The sequence below is a fragment of the Schistocerca nitens genome, chromosome 2 (genome assembly GCF_023898315.1).
Source record: "Schistocerca nitens isolate TAMUIC-IGC-003100 chromosome 2, iqSchNite1.1, whole genome shotgun sequence".
Lineage (NCBI taxonomy): Eukaryota > Metazoa > Arthropoda > Insecta > Orthoptera > Acrididae > Schistocerca > Schistocerca nitens.
In genome coordinates, this window is record NC_064615.1 from 332,553,856 (window position 1) to 332,567,843 (window position 13,988).

Consider the following 13,988-nt stretch of genomic DNA (forward strand, 5'->3'; position numbering starts at 1 on the left):
CAGCCCTGTCGAGGTGGTCCCACAGATTCTTAAGTGGATTTAAATCCGGGGAGTTTGGTGGCCTGGGGAGTACGGTAAACTCATCGTGGTGCTCTTCGAACCACGCACGTAGCCAACACTGCTAGCTGTTTGACGCGTTGCATAGACCTGCTAGTAGATAACATCGCACCTAACAAAAAAAAAAAAAAAAAAAGGTTCAAATGGCTCTGAGCACTATGGGACGTAACATCTGCGGTCATCAGTCCCCTGGAACTTAGAACTACTTAAACCTAACCAACCTAAGGACATCACACACATACATGCCCAAGGCAGGATACGAACCTGCGACCGTAGCGGTCACACGGTTCCAGACTGAAGCGCCTAGAACCGCTCGGCCACACCGAGCCGCTGAAGGAAAACAGACTTCATGTGGGGACGCATATGGTTCCCAAGGATATATGCATATTTGTGTTTATCCATCGTGCCTTCCAGAATGACGAGATAACCCAGGGAATGCCATGAAAACATTCCCCAGGCCATCGCGCTCCGTCCGGCCTGGACCCTTGCTATGATTGCTGCAGGCTTGCGCTACACGCCAGCTGTCTTATTCGTTCTCTACATCTGTTTCTCTGTCATTTTCCGTTATCATTTCTATGCGGATGTCGCTTCATACCTCTGAAATTTCATCTGTGAGATATTTATTCAGTTGTTTTAATTCTCTTTTATTTTTTTATATTATAGATGGTTGTCAGCTGCCTTACGGAGCGCGCTGAGCTACCACTCCGCTGGCGACTCAGCTACGGAGGTGGATGTAATGGAAGGTGTAAGTAGGCTGTTTAGGTTTTTATGCTGGTAACACCACGTAGCGCTCTGTATGAAAATCACTGACTAAGTAAGCTGTTTAGGTTTTTATGTTGGTAACACCACGTAGCGCTCTGTATGAAAATCACTCACTGACTGTTGTGGCTGGTTGGCATTGTTGAAATATTCGCTATTGTAGTGGTGGGCAGTTGGATGTGAACAGCGCATAGCGTTGCGCACTTGGAGGTGAGCCGCCAACAATGGTGGATGTGGTGAGAGAGATGGCAGAAGTTTAAGAGCGGACAATCTGGACGTGTGTCCGCCAGAAAGAGTAAATCTGTAATACTAGATATCATGAACTGATAGTTATTACAAATGATTGAAGCGATTTCACAGCTCTACAATAACTTTATTATTTGAGATATTTTCACAATGCTTTGCACACACATACAAAAACTCAAAAAGTTTTTTTAGGTATTCACAAATGTTCGATATGTGCCCCTTTAGTGATTCGGCAGACATCAAGCCGATAATCAAGTTCCTCCCACACTCGCCGCAGCACGTCCCCATCAATGAGTTCGAAAGCATCGTTGATGCGAGCTCGCAGTTTTGGCACGTTTCTTGGTAGAGGAGGTTTAAACACTGAATCTTTCACATAACCCCACAGAAAGAAATCGCATGGGGTTAAGTCGGGAGAGCGTGGAGACCATGACATGAATTGCTGATCATGAACTCCACCACGACCGATCCATCGGTTTTCCAATCTCCTGTTTAAGAAATGCCGAACATCATGATGGAAGTGCGGTGGAGCACCATCCTGTTGAAAGATGAAGTCGGCGCTGTCGGTCTCCAGTTGTGGCATGAGCCAATTTTCCAGCATCTCCAGATACACGTGTCCTGTAACGTTTTTTTCGCAGAAGAAAAAGGGGCCGTAAACTTTAAACCGTGAGATTGCACAAAACACGTTAACTTTTGCTGAATTGCGAATTTGCTGCACGAATGCGTGAGGATTCTCTACCGCCCAGATTCGCATATTGTGTCTGTTCACTTCACCATTAAGAAAAAATGTTGCTTCATCACTGAAAACAAGTTTCGCACTGAACGCATCTTCTTCCATGAGCTGTTGCAACCGCGCCGAAAATTCAAAGCGTTTGACTTTGTTGTCGGGTGTTAGGGCTTGTAGCAATTGTAAACGGTAAGGCTTCTGCTTTAGCCTTTTCCGTAAGATTTTCCAAACCGTCGGCTGTGGTACGTTTAGCTCTCCGCTTGCTTTATTCGTCGACTTCCGCGGGCTACGCGTGAAACTTGCCCGCACGCGTTCAACCGTTTCTTCGCTCACTGCAGGCCGACCCGTTGATTTCCCCTTACAGAGGCATCCAGAAGCTTTAAACTGCGCATACCATCGCCGAATGGAGTTAACAGTTGGTGGATCTTTGTTGAACTTCGTCCTGAAGTGTCGTTGCACTGTTATGACTGACATGTGAGTGCATTTCAAGCACGACATACGCTTTCTCGGCTCCTGTCGCCATTTTGTCTCACTGCGCTCTCGAGCGCTCTGGCGGCAGAAACCTGAAGTGCGGATTCAGCCGAACAAAACCTAATGAGTTTTTCTACGTATCTGTAGTGTGTCGTGACCATATGTCAATGAATGGAGCTACAGTGAATTTATGAATTCGCTTCAATCATTTGTAATAGCCCAATATATATATATATATATATATATATATATATATATATATATATATATATATATATAATGACTTTTGAACACTATTAAGGTAAATACATTCATTGTTTGTTCTCTAGCAAAATCTTTCATTTGCTGACTATGCCTATCAGAAGTTAGTGCCTTCGGTAGTTAGAATCTTTTATTCAGCTGGCAGTATTGGCGCACGCTGTATTGCAGTAGTTTGAGTAACAAAGATTTTTGTGAGGTAAGTCATTCATGAAAGGTATAGGTTATTGTTAGTCAGGGCCATTCTTTTGTAGGGATTATTGAAAGTCAGATTGCGTTGCGCTAAAAATATTGTGTGTCAGTTTAAGCACAGTCATTTATAATTTTTCTAAGGGGACGTTTCATATGAGTTTGGTGATGATCAGAATAAGTAAAGAGAGAAATGTCTGAGTACGTTCAGTTTTGCTGAGCTGTTTGAAATTCAAATAATGTAAGGGGTTTACCAGTACAGCAGTTTATAATTTTCTAAGGGGTTGTTTCAAAGGTAGTCGAAGTAAATGAGGTGTTGCAGATGGAACTATATGAGGAAAGGAGACACTAAATGTAGTAAATGAGCTTTGCTATTTGGGTGGCAACATGACAGATGACGCCCAAAGCAGAGAGGATATAAAATGCAGTAGTAAGAAAATTATTTCTTAAATAGACGAATTCGTTAACAACGAATAAATTAAGTGTTAAGAAGTCTTTTCTGGAGCTTTTGTAATGTGGTGCTACAGATGCATATTGAAAATTAAATAGTTAAATGGAATCATTAATGAGGAGGTACTGAATTTAATTGGAGAAGAAAGAAATTTATGACATGTTTGACTATAAGAAGTGATCCCGAGGCATCAATAATGTTGATAGAGTGGCGTTAAGAGCTTCATAATACCAGACATCGGGATGAAGACCACAGCAGTAACTGAGGGTGAACAGAACTTTCAAATGAAATGCAGGAGCACGACGGGAAGAGACAATAACGGTAAAGATCGAAACAGTGGACAGTGTTAGCGCGTTGCAGAAATGGGGCTCACATACGCGTCCGTGCAGCTTTCGGCATTCCAGGGCGTGCAGTGCTCAGCGGCAGACCCACCCGCCAAGGACGGCACCGGCTCGGGCCGCCGGCCGCCGGCCGCGTGCTCCAGCCTAATTACCCGCTCCAGACTCCAGATACCACTTTCGTACTCCCCCCTGCCCCCCCCCCCCTGCAAACCTCCCACCCTTCCTCTTCTCGTTAGAAGTCGAGAACTGTTCTTACACTCCACTTTTGCGCGAAATGAGCATCCGGGAACACCAAGCATCCAGCCGTCCGATCTTGGAGTCTCCAAACCGGCTTTACTTGTTGCTTTAAATAGCTAGTATGCGCAGCGGTATCTTTAGGTATTTAGCTTGGCTAAACCAAAACTAGCTTTGAAGAGATTCAAAAGTCAGGCACACTCTGAGAGTGATAACAGCATCGTCAAGCCGTATTTAGATGAATCGAGTTACAATTACACTCCTGGAAATTGAAATAAGAACACCGTGAATTCATTGTCCCAGGAAGGAGAAACTTTATTGACACATTCCTGGGGTCAGATACATCACATGATCACACTGACAGAACCACAGGCACATAGACACAGGCAACAGAGCATGCACAATGTCGGCACTAGTACAGTGTATATCCACCTTTCGCAGCAATGCAGGCTGCTATTCTCCCATGGAGACGATCGTAGAGATGCTGGATGTAGTCCTGTGGAACGGCTTGCCATGCCATTTCCACCTGGCGCCTCAGTTGGACCAGCGTTCGTGCTGGACGTGCAGACCGCGTGAGACGACGCTTCATCCAGTCCCAAACATGCTCAATGGGGGACAGATCCGGAGATCTTGCTGGCCAGGGTAGTTGACTTACACCTTCTAGAGCACGTTGGGTGGCACGAGATACATGCGGACGTGCATTGTCCTGTTGGAACAGCAAGTTCCCTTGCCGGTCTAGGAATGGTAGAACGATGGGTTCGATGACGGTTTCGATGTACCGTGCACTATTCAGTGTCCCCTCGACGATCACCAGTGGTGTACGGCCAGTGTAGGAGATCGCTCCCCACACCATGATGCCGGGTGTTGGCTCTGTGTGCCTCGGTCGTATGCAGTCCTGATTGTGGCGCTCACCTGCACGGCGCCAAACACGCATACGACCATCATTGGCACCAAGGCAGAAGCGACTCTCATCGCTGAAGACGACACGTCTCCATTCGTCCCTCCATTCACGCCTGTCGCGACACCACTGGAGGCGGGCTGCACGATGTTGGGGCGTGAGCGGAAGACGGCCTAACGGTGTGCGGGACCGTAGCCCAGCTTCATGGAGACGGTTGCGAATGGTCCTCGCCGATACCCCAGGAGCAACAGTGTCCCTAATTTGCTGGGAAGTGGCGGTGCGGTCCCCTACGGCACTGCGTAGGATCCTACGGTCTTGGCGTGCATCCGTGCGTCGCTGCGGTCCGGTCCCAGGTCGACGGGCACGTGCACCTTCCGCCGACCACTGGCGACAACATCGATGTACTGTGGAGACCTCACGCCCCACGTGTTGAGCAATTCGGCGGTACGTCCACCCGGCCTCCCGCATGCCCACTATACGCCCTCGCTCAAAGTCCGTCAACTGCACATACGGTTCACGTCCACGCTGTCGCGGCATGCTACCAGTGTTAAAGACTGCGATGGAGCTCCGTATGCCACGGCAAACTGGCTGACACTGACGGCGGCGGTGCACAAATGCTGCGCAGCTAGCGCCATTCGACAGCCAACACCGCGGTTCCTGGTGTGTCCGCTGTGCCGTGCGTGTGATCATTGCTTGTACAGCCCTCTCGCAGTGTCCGGAGCAAGTATGGTGGGTCTGACACACCGGTGTCAATGTGTTCTTTTTTCCATTTCCAGGAGTGTATTAAGCGTTACAATCTACACGGTCGAGTCACATTAATGTGACCACCGCCTGTGTTCGATGTCAACGGGTAATAGCCACTCACAGACGGCAGGTTGCAGAACTTGCAAAAGAGGGTACATAAAGTGTGTCGGAGGACGCGGAAAACGGTGCACTTGCTGCCGTAATGCGGAAACGGAGAGATTTATCTAATGTCCGAAAGAACACGATCTAGCCTATGTTAGAAGTATTTCTGAAACGGCTAAGTCTGTAACAGGTTTTCGTGCCACTGTGCTTAAGTATACCGTGGATGACAAAAGAGCGCTATCCAAAACTGGCAAAGAGGATACTGTGGTGCACTATGGTCTATAATGACGGCGTCAATGTATGATGCCAAGATGTGTACGAGCGAATAGAGGTGCAACTCTTGAGCAACTGACTGCCCAGATGAACTAAGGGACTATCAATAGTGTCTCCTCAACGACCGTCAGGGAACGTTGCTGTGTATGGGGCTCTGCGGCAGGCGCCTGGTTCACGCATCCATGCTGACTGTGTAACAACCCCCCCCCCCCCCCCTGTCACTTATCTGGTTTTGGTGTGCGCTCACCCCAGGTAATTGATTAACAGATCAACAGAGAGTGCAAAACTGCCGCAATGTCGGATAACGAAAAGTAAATAATAAGGCCCTGTGACTACTGATTGAACTGCGGTGGCAGTGTTGACATTAATTGATTCAGAATTGATCACTTTTAATTAAAAAGAGGTGCACATTGATGTTATATTCAGCTATTGAACACCAGATGCAAATGTTGAACATAAAACTAATTAAGAAAGTGACTTGGGATTTCAACTACTTGATTGAAAACAGATGCAGTCGATTAGCACTGATTTATTTTAACTCACGATCTTCAATCATCACATTACATGACTTTCCTAACAGGCAGTGGTAATAAACTGCATTTGTGTGGAGTAAAGCGCAATAAATCAAAAGTAATTCCTATCGACTGACGCAGGCGTAATGCGAAGTGCGAGAAGAATTCTACAATACACAGCCCATGAAACCCTCGTGGAAACTTTGCCGGCGTGATCCAACAAATTAATCAGTGGCCGGAGCGGGCGCAATATCACCGAATTTAGCGTTGCGGCGCGGCGTCGTTACGCGGACATCGGCTGACCTCGTGGTGCTGCAAGGCTGCGCTCGTCTATTCACTTCTGGCTATCTTGCTCAGTACATAGTTGAATGAAAACTTTCTATCTCCAAGCTCAATTGTTCCGTTTGCTAAGTCCTAAACTGCAGAGATGCTCACTCTCTCTCTCTCAGGCAAGCTGAGTCAAGAACGCCACGTCCGCACTCTAGGCAAGCTGGGAACGGAAGACCTCTATGGAGACTTCTCACAGTCCGCTCTTCGCCTCGGTTTCCCCTCCAGCAAAATCACTTACGCCAATTGCAGCGCAAATCGCGTTAATTATGCGTTGCTTCCCAGCGCCGACCAACACCTGCTCTGGGAAGTGAACAAATTCCCACAAAATTTCGCTTCTTCTCAACTTCTGCTATATAGCTCCTCCCAGGCCACCCATCAAGGTTAGCGTCTGCACAAACACCAATTTTTCCGGAATTCTGACTCCCAGGAGAGTACTTCAAATTCCTCAGTCCTACATTCCTATCGGAGGCTGGCGTATTTCATTCTGTCGCTCTTCACCTGATTTACTTCAGACTCTGCGGACCGTGAATTCAGTGTGAAGTTGCTATAGTCATGAACACGCATATTTTGACCTCTGTTGACTGCTCCACCGTAGCTTTCCACGACTTTCTCGCATGTTTCACTGAAAATGGGACGACGGTTATTTATCAACAGGTGTACAAGTTCTGCATCTGCTTCCCGGTACACCAGCATGGGGTCAACCACCCACTCACTGTCACTCATCTTACGGCGACTGGAGGCCGCACCGCGTTACCGCTTTCTCAGAGCTTGAGCCGCCCTAAGCTTCCTATTGTCGCTTCCCTTTGGCGCTCCCCCGGCGGCCACGGTCAATTCTGAGTACTTCCCTGGGGTAAACTAGCCTCTAGTAAATCGATGCGTTTCCACAAAGTTTTCATGTCGTGTGAATTACTTTAAAAACATCACCCGACATTAATTATTCGAATACGTCCATACTATACCCTCTACAAGATGCATTATGCCTTGTCAATCATTTTTGTTCAGCCCTACTGTTCGCTCAGCGTGAGTTAGGTGATCTTTTGTGGCGTAGTCTGCTGCAGAAAGTCTGCGATAGTCATACAGATTCAGCAGCAGTTGCACAGAATAGCCAACTCTCGTAGTGGTCAAGTAGGCAAAGAGGTTTGCAGTCTGCCGCCGGTACAGGAAGCGTCCACAGCTGTTCTCCAGTCGAAGAAGGGTGAGTTAGACTGACCGCGTGGCGCATTGTTACTTGGTGAGAGGAGAGCTGTTAGCTTTTGGTCTCGCTTTTCTACTCTGAAAGATTGCTTTGCCTTGTCGCAGCAAGGAATGCAAATCTTTGGGAGATTTTTCTTTTAGTACATTTCTATAGCAGACTTGGATCCGCCGGAAGTGCTCCACACAAAGGTGTCGATAATAAGTGAGCACTCGCTTCTGTATGAATGTCTGTTTGCCTTCAGCTGTGCCTGTATACGCTTTTATTTTCTAAATATTAATAGCTTTGCCTTCTCGTAAATTTTCCTTGCTTTATGTGTTTTTCGTCCGTGGGGAGCCAACCACGTGGTAGAACATTAGACTTTCTTGGGCTACAGTCATCACTAACTGTCCGATCTCATGTTTGTTTTAACGAATGTTAACTGTTCGTGATTGTGTGATGTGATATTGTTGCTACTTGGCCACGATACCTAGAAATTGCGTCTCCACAAACCACGTGGACACGCGGGTGTACTGCGAAACGTGTACCGTTTCACGAGTTACTGCGATCAGCTATCAGGCAACAGCAATTGTATGAATGATTCACACCAATGATTTTAGGTGTAGATTATAACGGTGAATGTATCGATGCTTTTCTTTAATGTTTTAGGAATTAATGTTATCCGTAATTGTGTACATGCCTCACATTGATATCTTAGGAATAAATGATTTTATCCACAATTTTCTCTTGTATTCTGAGATTACGTTTTTGCACCTAAGCCACTCATCTCGTAGCTTTCCTGTTAGCACATCCAACACGTTTCCTTACGCACAGGTCCAGTCATTAGTTTTCCCTTTTATTTTAAAACAAATGCTTTAGGTTAAGTCTTATTTTCAGGTGTGTTGCTGGGAGCTGATCTTATGCACAGGGTCCATGCATTTTCTATTTTTTTTTTTTTTTAATGTTTGATTCTCGTGAACGGTGCACGGGCAATACTATTCATTACATCCCATCCCCTGTGAGCGATATCACGATGTATTCATTTTTATGAGTTTTTGGTCTGTGATCAAATTAATTTATTTTCCGACTCGGCCAAACCTTTGATTAGTTGTATGGTTAGAGTCGGTGGCGACCCTAATCTTAACGTAATAACCCGTAGAAACAGGTTAGTTACACCCTTGATCTGGAATTTGTACGCCAGTACCGCATTTAAATGTCCAATGAATGGCGACAGGTGACCTTCCTAGTTGGATCAGTTTATTTTTCTAAATATTGTCGGCGTTGCTGACTGCCATGTGGAGGACATGGGTTCAATACCCGTTACTGAAAGGGTTTTTCCTCGGTAGGAGGAGTGGTACGGAGTTCACTCAGTCTCGTGATGTCAACTGAGGAGCTACTTGACCAAGTAGTGGCGATTCCTAATCACGAAAACTGACAACACCCAGGACAGCGGTGTGCTAACCCCACGCCCGTCCATAGCGCACCTAACGACGCCAGAGCTAGAGGATGACACGGCGGTCGATCGGTACCGATGATCGCACCAGGACCTGCGAACGTAGTTTTACGTTTACGTTTCACAATCCTTTGCCCTTGTTTTACTTTTGTTGGCAATTCTACAACCTCCGCTCAAGAAACCATTTAACTGCTCTTGCAAATGCTTTGTCGCCTGCGATTGAATAGCAGTATTGTTCGCAAACCTTAACGTTTTTATTTCTGCTCCCTGAACTTTAATTCCCTTTCTAAATTTATTCTTGGTTTCTTTCGTAGCTTGCTCAAGGTACAGATTGAGTAACGTCCACGATACGCTAGACCTCGTCTCACTCCCTTCGCAACAACTACTTCCCTTTAATGTTCTACGACTGTAGTAACTGCAGTGTGGTTCTGTGCCAGCTGTGCCGGCCGGTGTGGCCGGGCGGTTCTAGGCGCTACAGTCTGGAACCGCGCGACCGCTACGGTCGCAGGTTCGAATCCTCCCTCGGGCATGGATGTGTGTGATGTCCTTAGGTTAGTTAGGTTTAAGTAGCTCTAAGTTCTAGGGTACTGCTGACCTTAAAAGTTAAGTTCCATAGTGCTCAGAGCCATTTGAACCATTTGTACTGGTTGTAAATAACCTTTAGTTCACTGTATTTTATTCGGGCTACCTATAAATTTTCAAAGGTTGTAGTTCAGCCAGTACTGTCAAAAGACAACCCAAGTTGGGTTGATGTAGTATCAACGTACACACTATACGACATAAGAAGCTGCAGTGCGGACGTCGGTGGTCTGGACAAACTACAAGAATTTGCCGGTATCAACGGGATTATTAAGAGTTATAGAGGTACCTGAAGGTGTTGTACTATAAGACCGACACAGATTGCCTCTGATTAAAACCAATAAAATTATGAATATCGCATGGAATTGTTTGCTGGGATGTCCCAAGTAATTGGTTCAGCCATCTGTCGTATAGGGTATTCCTCTTCTGCACACATAGGCATGTTTCCGTGCAGTGTAATGCTTTACTTGTGTTGTGTGATGAGGATGAGAGAAGGTGTACGATGAAAGGGGTAGGGTGAAATCCGGAGCCGGCGTATAGCCTACTGCTCTCGTATAATACCGAGGTGGCAAATGAGCTTCACGAGACACTGTGGAGAGGTTTTTGGAATTTTAATCAGGACATTGGCGCAAAGACTGACGATCGAGAACTTTACTCCACCACCTGTCCTTCTGTTGGCGGCCAAATGCAGGCAGTGAAAATTTTATCCAACACCAGCATTCGAAATGGATTACCTTCTAGTCCAGCGCCACCGTGCAGGTGTACTTTAGTGACCTTGGCTGTTGAGATAGATACAATAACAGCTGACGGTGTTATCCTAACTACATAAAATATACAGTACCACGTACACTATGTGATCGAAAGTATCTGGACACCCCCAAAAACATACGTTTTTCATATTAGTTGTATTGTGCTGCCTCCTACTGCCAGTAGTAATTAGACATCGTGAGAGACCAGAATGGGGCGCTCCGCAGAACTCACGGACTTCGAACGTGGTCAGGTGATTGGGTATCACTTGTGTCATACGTCTGTATGCGAGATTTACACACTGATAAGCATCCTTAGGTCCACTGTTTCCAATGTGATAGTGAAGTGGAAACGTGAAGGGACACGTATAGCACAAAAGTGTACAGGCCGACCTCATCTGTTGACTGACCTCCAACAGCTGAAGAGGGTCGTAAAGTGAAATAGGCAGACATCTATAGAGACCATCAGACAGGAATTCCAAACTGCGTCAGGATCCCAGAATGATATTTTCACTCTGCAGCGGAGTTTGCGCTGATATGAAACTTCCTGGCAGATTAAAACTGTGTGCCCGACCGAGACTCGAACTCGGGACCTCGAGTTCGAGTCTCGGTCAGGCACACAGTTTTTATCTGCCAGGAAGTTTCATATCAGCGCACACTCCGCTGCAGAGTGAAAATATCATTCTGGAAACCTCCCCCAGGCTGTGGCTAAGCCATGTCTCCGCAATATCCTTTCTTTCAGGAGTGCTAGTTCTGCAAGATTCGCAGGAGAGCTTCTGTAAAGTTTGGAAGGTAGGAGACGAGGTACTGGCGGAAGTAAAGCTGTGAGTACCGGGCGTGAGTCGTGCTTCGGTAGCTCAGTTGGTAGAGCGCTTGCCCGCGAAAGGCATTTGCGTCAGCCTCCACTGCAAGTACTATGACAGTTAAGCGGGAGGTTGGATTTCATGGTTGAGCGATTCCTCACAAGCCACACATCACGCCGGTAAATGCCAAACGACGACTCGCTTGGTGTAAGGAGCGTAAACATTGGACTATTGAGCAGAGGAAAAACGTTGTGTGGAGTGAAGAATCACGGTACACAATATGGCGATCCAATGACAGCGTGTGGGAATGGCGAATGCCCAGTGTATGTCATCTGCCAGAGTGTGTGTTGCTGAGAGGTGCCATTGCCTTTCCTATGCACACAGTGGCCTGCCCATTCTCATGTTTACGACAATCATCTTACCCTTAGTGATTAGATTTAGGGAAGTATAGCTGAGAATGGTCATTACAATGCTGATATTGAGAACTAATGCTAGTATTGAGAACTCGGAAGATATTAATACTTTCCTCTCTAATTGCATGTGGTGAAGAATTGCTATTCCTTCCTATGTGGCGTCTCTCATCTCCTGGGTGGTCCGGAAAGACGGGAGGGCTCTGCTGGTCAAGAGAGGTTTATGTCGGCTGGTGTGAGGGACTGGCTGAATGGAGTGGATGATGCTCCGACACCGATATTGTCAAAAGAGCGGGACGACATTCCCTCGGTGGGTTCTGAGGGAGCGCCTGGGGTGAGATATCCGTTTCTTCGCGGAAATTCGGTAAACACACCTTCTGGCTAGCTACGAGCGAGACGTGGGAATAACATGAGTTCCAAGGCAGTTTTCGCGGACAAATTCCCGCGTTTTCTGTAAAAGATTACGTATGATTGGCTTGCTCAGGGAAAGCTCCGTGAAGTAGCAAAATCGGTTCAGAAGAAATTGGCGCCAAGTATCTCCATAGGTGTGGTAGAAGTGCTTCGGCAATAGAGTGGAATTTTCCACAGGTTCTCAAGTTGCTGACTGGCACATTTAACCACGGCCAGTGTGGTGGGGGTGGTAATGTATTGGGTTCGGCTTTTATGGGGGCTCTGTTAGAGTTTAGTCTCGCCTTTCAGTCTGAGTAAGTTACAAGACTGAGCACTCGCTGCTCTTGACAATCTGCGTTCCGTTGGCTGTCTAATATACTTTTATTTAATAGTACCTGTTTTACGAAGTTGCTGAAGTTTTGGCTTCAACGTAACTTTCCGGGTACAGTTGGCAACTGAGCGCTCTGCGTACAAACGGCCTATGTTGTCTGTCTTGAGCAGTTTTGGCTAAAGTTGACTGTATCGGAGTTACTGTGTGATTGTGCTTGTTAAAATCAATCACTGTGCCGTCAATGATTGTGTGGCGAGCTTTCTTCATCTTCCTCAGAGGCGCATTTGAACTGCTAGGAAGTCTTTAGTCTGGAAGAACCAGACCAGGATAATTTGTTTCGGGCTATACTCGAGACATTATCATCACCACGACGGGGCGTCGAAGCAACCAGCCATCGCCTCCGGTACGCCAGATTGTGTTCTTGCAGTAAAGAAGACAGCCTTGTAATGTATGTTCGCAGTACTGGCAGATTAGGGAATTTTGCTAGGTGATAAGCAGAGCTCAGCAGAGTGCGCCTGTTTCCGTTCTTTCTTTCTTGGTTCTGTGTTGGGTTCCCATTGTCTGAGTTCTCACTAGTGTTGCAGCGCAATTAATGTCGTGTTTGCTGGATGTTTTTCTTAAAATTTGAGTTGCAAGTAAGTGGCTCCACATACTACTTCGTCATAACTGTCACAAGCTAGTTTATGGACAGTTTCGCCGTCACTGCAATTATCTAAAATTGACGTATTGTAAATGTTTCATGTGTTTTTCATTTTGAATTTAGTCAGAATAAATCCAATTGTTATCTTGAACAGAACTTGAATTCCGTAGTTACGTAGAGGTACCATTTCATCTGTCATGACATTAATTAAACTTTCCATCGTCAAATTAATTTTTATCAAATTAAATTATTGCATATACCAAACTCTTCTCTACTCCACTTGCAGGGTCGATTACAATCAATTCGCTTTCCTTTTTTAATCCACGTGCAATAGCAAAAGTCGGAGCTAGGAAAGGGGAGGGGGGCTTAGAGCATCATTTCCATATGAAAATTCTAGCTGAATTTAGTGATAAACACACTGCTAGCCCCAGCACCTCGCAGTGGCAACAGTAAAATTTGGAGGCGGTGGTATTATGGTGTGGTCGTGTTTTTCATGGAGGGGGCTTCGCCCTTTGTTGTTTTGCGTGGCACTATACAGCACAGGCTTACATTGATGTTTTGAACACATTCTCGCTTCACACTGTTGAAGAGCGATCCGGGGATGGCGATTGCATCTTTCAACATGATCGAGCACCTGTTCATAATGTACGGCCTGTGGAGGAATGGTTACACGACAATGACATCACTGTAATGGACTGCCCTGCACAGAATCCTGAAATGAATCAAATGGTTCAAATGGCTCTGAGCCCTATGGGACTTAACTGCTGTGGTCATCAGTCCCCTAGAACTTAGAACTACTTAAACCTCACTAACCTAAAGACATCACACACATCCATGCCCGAGGCAGGATTCGAACCTGCGACCGCAGCGGTCACG